The 6,021-nt window shown below is 58.7% G+C and overlaps 1 long non-coding RNA gene across 1 annotated transcript in view; it reads right to left on the bottom strand.

Annotated features, from left to right (window-relative positions):
* Window positions 1–2,740: 2,740 nt before the first annotated feature.
* The window catches only part of LOC112616977, a 9,218-nt gene continuing 5,937 nt past the window's right edge, over window positions 2,741–6,021 (bottom strand). The window contains exon 3 of the long non-coding RNA XR_003117832.1: window positions 2,741–3,091. This is a non-coding gene — a long non-coding RNA (uncharacterized LOC112616977). The remainder of the gene's footprint in view (window positions 3,092–6,021) is intronic.

Consider the following 6,021-nt stretch of genomic DNA (forward strand, 5'->3'; position numbering starts at 1 on the left):
ACGCCCACACCGGCAGCTCCTCAGTTCCTCGCCCTCCACTCCCACGTCCGGCAGTTCTGGAGCACGGGAAGCTCTCTAGGGGCTGCTGGGCAGCAGGACCTGGTCTGAGTTTGACTGAGTCTGCCTGGGTCTTCGCGTGCCTGACGGAGTGTGAGCGTGTCTGAGTCTTACCGCAGAAACGTTAAAATGCTTGGTGACAGGTGTTAGGAGACCTCTGGAATCTGCACTGCAGCACTTTTCTAAAACTGGGAATATTCTGAGTCTCAGAGCTTGTCTGGATGAGGAATCCCGGGGCCCGATTCTAGACAGGAACCTGAGGCACCAGCAGCAAAGGACGTGGCCCAGCCTCGGAGCCCCGGGCAGCTCGGCCGGGAGTGCGCCCTCCTACCTTCCCAACCCAGTCGCAGTTACGAAAAAGGAACAGTGCACGATTCCAAAGTTATATTTATTTATTTATTTATTTATTTATTTATTTATTTATTTATTTTTTTGTTTTTTTTTTCTGAGACGGAGTCTTGCTCTGTCACCCAGGCTGGAGTGCAGTGGCCGGATCTCAGCTCACTGCAAGCTCCGCCTCCCAGGTTTACGCCATTCTCCTGTCTCAGCCTCCCGAGTAGCTGGGACTACAGGTGCCCGCCACCTCGCCCGGCTAGTTTTTTGTATTTTTTAGTAGAGACGGGGTTTCACTGTGCTAGCCAGGATGGTCTCGATCTCCTGACCTCGTGATCCGCCCGTCTCGGCCTCCCAAAGTGCTGGGATTACAGGCTTGAGCCACCGCGCCCGGCCCCAAAGTTATATTTAAATGCCAACTGCATTGAATTTGGCAACATTTGCCAGGAGTTATGGAAAGCCTTTCAAAGATTTAGCAGGACAAAAACAAACTAGCAAGCGAGCATTGTCGGGTGCTTTAAAAGTAAACAGGCTTGAGCAATGGTGTTTGTTTTAGAAAGTTGACGAGCCTTGCAGGTGGATCATGGGAGTGCCTGTAATTACTGGGTATTCAGCTAAGATCTGTGCCTCATAAAAAGAAGGCGTATTCTGCTGAAATTCAGCTCCTGGAGCTAAGATTTCAGAAATGCCCTCTGTACACCAGGTAAATTGCAAAGGGGCAAGGTGTGAGGAGGGATTCCGGGCTCAGGACCCTGGGGGCTGGCGTCCCTCTCCTCTCCCGGAAAGCTGGCCCAGCCATCCCTCTTCCCCTTGCCCCTCTCCCACCCTCCCTGGTCTCCTTCTCTCCCTGTCTCTCTTCTGCACTGGGCGCCTTCCAGCTTTGGGAGCTGGGCCCAGCTTTGCCTGAGGATTAACGACAAAGAGAGTGAAGATGTGGCTGGCAGACTGCCCGCTGCCCCTGTGGCCGGGGCCTCTACTGTCAATGGGAAGGTGACTGCATCGTTGGAGAGTAATGGGGTCATGAGGCAAGCAGGAGGGGGTGGTGGTTCTGGAAGGTTCTGCAGGGCCAAACTGTGATGAAGATCACAGCATGAATACGCCCTTCCATCCTCCAAAAGTCCAGTGTGACACCTCAGTTTGTTACGGTGTTGACAGTAATAGTGTTCTAAGGACATCATCAGATAAAATCACTCCTCCGCAGCCTGGGGCTTTGCAAAGATTAGCGAGTGGTTTCTGTTCATGAACCATCTTCAGGGCTGTCAGTCGCCTCCCTCCCTCCCTGTGAATCCCCGAGTCACCAGCAGTGAGGGTGGGGCCCGGTGCTGACCTGTGACCCCAGCCCTGGACATCTCCGTGGCCGGTGTCACGAGGGCCCTGGCTGCACTTCTGCCCACTGACTGGCAGGCCAGGCCCCCAGGCTTTGTGTCAGGTTCTGATCCTTCTTTCCGCACGTGCTGTCTGTCCAGTAGTTCATGGTCAGCCCCAGAAATGCACACTCGAGATGGCGTGGGCCTGCGCAGAACCTGCACGTGGTACAGCAGGGACCTGGCTACGCTATCCTCTGGTTAGTGCTTCGTTGGGTTACCCGTGACCGGCAAAGCTGGGGCTAATTTCCTTGTCTTTGACAAATGACCAGAGGGTCCAAACAGAACAGAACCGAACCCCATAAACATCTTCGACCGTGAGACTCCACGGCAGCCCCAGCCAGCCGAGGCCCCAGCACTTCCGTTTTCCTGAGGGCTGATCCCTGCGGCTGTAAAAGAGTGCGCGCGAGGTGGGGGGTGCAGGTACAGGAGTCAGAACTGGCCTCGGCTGCAGCCAGCACCCTCCTCTGTCCAGGAGACCACCCCAGGTTCTCGATCGTCTGGCCTCTGGGCAGTGTGGCGGCCCCTCTCCCTCCCTCTGACCTGTCCAGCGTGGTTGCAGCCTGCAGTGGGGCTCCCAGGGCCCGTGCCGAGCACCAGGAGGTGAATCCCGGCTCCAACAGACCTCGTGGCCTTGGGAGATGCTGCCCTTTCTAAACCTGAACTTTTTCAACTGTAAAAATGAGGATATTTAATTTTCTGAGATGTCTCAAGTACTAAATATGAACTAAAGGAATTTTGGAAAAGGACAAAGCTTTAGCAGTATAAGGCATGTCCTGAAGTTGAAACTTATGTACATATTTTGTTCAAAGGTGAAATAAAATTGCATTTAAATCTGCAGATCGGAGGTGGTCAGGCAGTCGAAGAGTTCCCTGAGATGCAGTGGTTTCTTTACATGGCTTGTTGCAAGTTTGTAACATCATGGCAAAGGTTTACTACATATGCATCTTAAAGATAGGAAGAAAATTTAGCAGGAAACATTCAATCCAATTGACTTAGGTTTTATTGGGCACCAGCTATGTGCTGGAGAACCCTGGGACTCTGCTGCAGCGCGGACCCCGAGGTGGGGTTATTACGGGGTCAGCGAAGTGTGGGCCATTTCCATGGTGAAGATCCTGTGAACTCTGGCGTGGGTGCTTGGACCCCACGCGTGGTGTTCTTTCTCCATGACCCTCTGGAAGCTCACGCAGAGCCTGGAGCTTGCAGGCCCTCAGGCTGCCATCTTGTCCTTGGTGTGGAGGGGCTCAGCGACCTCTGGGACCCCGTCTGGGCACCTCCCTGGGCCCTGCAGCATCTTGTTCCTCCCCTCCAGCTGCTCAGCCCATCCCACGCGGAGCCTGGGGCAGGGTGACAATTTCGTCATTGTGAGTCAAGCTCTTGGGACTGAGTGACAGCCAAGCCCGTGTCTCTCAGCACCTGGGCACCTGTGAGAGCAGGAGTGTGACACTCGCCGCTGGGGGGGTGTCACCGTGTCCCTGCCCAGCCGGCAGCTGTGACCTTGCTGGGTCTCCCAGGGCCCTGGTTGGCCTTGGCTCAGGCTGCTGCCCAGTGGGGGGTCTCACTCAGGACCCTCCTCACAGGAGAGGAAAAATGCCTGCCCCGGGAAGCAGCCTGGGCCCCCACTTCTGGAAGCTTCCGAGCCCCAGAGAGACTGCGCCTGAGCTCCAGCTCTTGCAGCCTCTGTCTCTGCTCTGCTCACCGACTGGCAGATGCCCTCGCAGGACGGGGCGGCCTCTGTGGCTGCCTGGCGCCTGCCTGCCTCCCTGCACCCTGCCCGGCTGCCTGTGGGTGCCCACTTCCTTCTCGCTTGCCGGCCCGCCTCACCTGCCCAGCCCGGCCACAGTGGACGGTGATATGTTGTGATCTCAGCCCCACGCAACGGGGGGACCTGGCGGCAGGAATGGCCTGGTCAAAGTGGTCCAGGCTCCCCGAGACCTGGGCAGATCCTCACCTGCCTGTGGCTGCCGCTTCCTTCAGCCTCAGGTGTTTTTGGCTTTAGATGTTGGAGAGTGGGGTGGGTGCCCGGCTCCAGCCAAGGGTGAGCTGTGTCCATGAGGACACTTGTCCCAGATGCCCAGGACCCGGGTGACGATGGCGCTGCTGAGTGGCAGGCGGTATAGCCCGGATGGCTGGGCCCCACGGTGATGGTCCCCGAGCGACAGCTCCCTTCACCCTTGCCAGGCCATGGCTGCTGACTGGTGGGGCCCAGGACAGCTCCAGGCATGAGGGGGTCAGCTGGGCAGGGCGTCAGCAGCTGCTGCTGTCCCACAGACTTGGTGCCTCTGGGCCTGGAGTCCTTGGCCCTCACGGCTGGCCGCCCATCCCAGAGAGGCTGCCAGGACAGCCAAGCCCGTGGTGATGGAACCAGCGGCCTCTGTCCGTCCACAGGGGACCGTGGTGTCCCGAGCCAGGGGCTGTGGATGGCCAGTCTCCCACATGAGCCAGCTCCTCTCTCACGGCAGCTTCCCAGAGTGGGCCTGGCCCATGGGCTCACATACGGGACCCTCTCAGCTTTCTGGGCTTCATGCAGGGAGGAAAGTTAGGCTACTCTCTAACGGGAACCCTAAGAGTGACCTTAAAAGTGGTGGTTGGCCCCGTGGCCTGGGGAGAACCGGGCTATGTGGGTGGATGGAGGGGAGTTGTGCAAATGGAGGCTCCGCTGGCCCCTGAGAGAACCCAGTGCCTGCCTGGGACACCAGCCTCCACCTCGGGGGCCGGAGGAGGCAGCGCAGACACAGTCCCAGGGCCTGAGCCCACTCCTGGGACCTGCACCTGGGCAATGGCCAGAGGACACCAGGGTACATGGCACATGCAGAGGCACGTGGAGGCACGCGGAGGCACGCGGAGGCACACGCGGAGGCACACGCAGGCACGCGGAGGCACACGCAGGCCCCGGTAGGCACGCGGAGGCACATGCAGGCACGCGGAGGCACACGTGGAGGCACACGCAGGCACGCGGAGGCACGCGGAGGCACACGCAGGCACACGTGCAGGAAGCACAGGGCAGGGTCGAGGCAGGGCCTGTGGGGCAGGCACTTGGCGGCGGGGGGGCCTCTCCTTCTCCATCTGCCGAGTGCCTGCCTGGTGCTGGGCTCTGTGCTGGGTCCATGTCTGTAGTTGGGTAGCTGGAGAGTGGGGAGGGGCACCCTCAGGCTCTGGGGGCTGCCTCAGGCTGAGGAAGGGGCACCACGGCTCTCTTGCTTGGGGCTTGAGCACCAAGGGCTGCCTGGAGCCTCTGGAAGCGCCTGCTGTGTGCCGGCCAGTGTCTTGCAGCAAATGAGGAGCTCCGCTCCCCATCCAGCTGTCCCTGAGCAGTGGCTACACCCTGGGTCGGCTCAGGGTCACCCACTCAGCACCCACAGACCCCTGGGCTTGGCCCTAGGAGAGAAGGGCATGCTGGCTTCGTATCTGCCTTCCTGAGCATGTCTGCTAGGAGGAGGAAGGGCACAAGTACGGATACGTCACTCAAGGGCAGTGACCTCAGAAAAACAAGCCAGAGAAAGACATTTCCTTCTGGAAAAGTTCCTGTGGATCCTGGATGGGGTGTCAGGGAGATGGCAGGGGGAGGGTGTGTGGGTGAAGGGGGTGTGTGTGTTGGGGTGTGTATGTTGGGGTGTATGTGTTGGGGTGTGGGTGAAGGGGGTGTGGGTGAAGGGGGTGTGGGTGAAGGGGGTATGGATGAAGTGGGTGTGTGTGTTGGGGTGTGGGTGTTGGGGTGTGTGTGTTGGGTTGTGGGTGAAAGGATTGGGTGAAGGGATGTGGATTTTGGGATGTTGGTGAAGGGGGTGTGGGTGAAGGGGGTATGGATGAAGTGGGTGTGTGTGTTGGTGTGTGGGTGAAGAGCATGTGAGTGTTGGGGTGTGTTAAGGTGTGGGTGAAGGGGGTGTGGGTGTTGGGATGTGTGTGTTAAGGTGTGGGTGAAGGGGTATGGATGTTGGGATGTGGGTGAAGGGGTGTGTATGTTGGAGTGTGGGTGAAGGGGGTGTGGGTGTTGGGGTGTGGGTGAAGGGTATGTGGGTGTTGGGGTGTGTGTGTTGGGGTGTGAGTGTTGGGGTGTGAGTGAAGGGGGTGTGGGTGTTGGGATGTGGGTGAAGGGGGTGTGCATGTTGGGGTGTGGGTGTTGGGGTGTGGTTGAAGGGGGTGTGGGTGTTGGGGTGTGTGTGTTGGGGTGTGGGTGTTGGGGTGTGTGTGTTGGGGTGTGGGGGTTGTGGTGTGTGTGTTAGGGTGTGGGTGAAGGAGGTGTGGGTGTTGGGGTGTGGGTGAAGGG

This window comes from Theropithecus gelada, unplaced genomic scaffold (assembly GCF_003255815.1).
Source record: "Theropithecus gelada isolate Dixy unplaced genomic scaffold, Tgel_1.0 HiC_scaffold_155, whole genome shotgun sequence".
In the NCBI taxonomy this organism is placed as follows: domain Eukaryota; kingdom Metazoa; phylum Chordata; class Mammalia; order Primates; family Cercopithecidae; genus Theropithecus; species Theropithecus gelada.